The following is a 1082-nucleotide window of genomic DNA, read 5'->3' as shown; positions in this document are numbered from 1 at the left end:
TCACGTTAGCGTTTAGCGAAGAAAAGTTGCCAAACATCAAAGAACAGCGTTCAAAGCACTGAAACGCACTTTTATCCTCTCCAACGTGTTTCACAAAATGCCAATAAAGTTGCTGGGCACATGTAAAAATCTTCCGTTAGTATTATTATTTTTTAATATGTATATATTTATTATGTACATATTTTTCCCTTATTATTGTTTATATAATTGATTCGACGCTAAGATAAAAATTAAGTTTGACTCTTAAATATTAAAATATAAAATATTTTTAATTTTATGCTTAATAATAATAATAACATTTGTGTTGCTCGCTTCTTAACAAAATTTTCTGAACTATGAATTTCTAATTTTTAGATATTGGAGCAAAATAGATAATTGGAACAACATAGAGGAATATGAGTTGGGTTTGTATAGAAATATAGACTGGTCTGTTTTTTACAATTTGCGAAAAATTAAGAAATAGTCACATGTTATAAAAAAAAGCATATATTATTATTCGCAAATTTGCAAAATACAGAATAAAAGGCAAAAAAGTTTTGTTTTTCACATCCTGAAAAATGAGAAATACAGAGAATGATTAAAAAAATTGTTTTTTCATAATCTGCTAAAAACTTAGATACATTTGAAATTAATTTGTATGACTCATTTTGAGAAAATTTACATTTTATAAAACCATACACAAATTTTTTCGGTTATGTTTTTTCCCCTTCTAATTTGTTCTTTTTATTTCTGATTTCACTATTTTGTAGAGTATTCAAAAATTTTATTTTTAAAAGATAAATATTTTTATTTGTTTCTGTTATTCTGTATGTGTCTTGAACAAAGTTGGGTTTATTTTATTTGTAAAGTGAATTAATCAATAGGATAAATGGTTTACTTTGGTTTGATTAGTTCTTGTGATTTAGTCTTTCATTTAGTGTTTGACATTTTTAAAATACATCTGGAACCAATTAGGGATATAGCAAATTAATTTTAAAATAAGAGATCTATTATAAAAAAGAAAAAATAATCGCTCACAATTTTTAATTTTTTGAATTTTAAAACCAAAAATACAAGAAATTAGTTTCAATTGGCTCATGATA

Source organism: Arachis ipaensis, chromosome B03 (genome assembly GCF_000816755.2).
Source record: "Arachis ipaensis cultivar K30076 chromosome B03, Araip1.1, whole genome shotgun sequence".
Taxonomy (NCBI): Eukaryota; Viridiplantae; Streptophyta; class Magnoliopsida; order Fabales; family Fabaceae; genus Arachis; species Arachis ipaensis.
Note: the sequence above shows the minus strand (reverse complement) of the source record.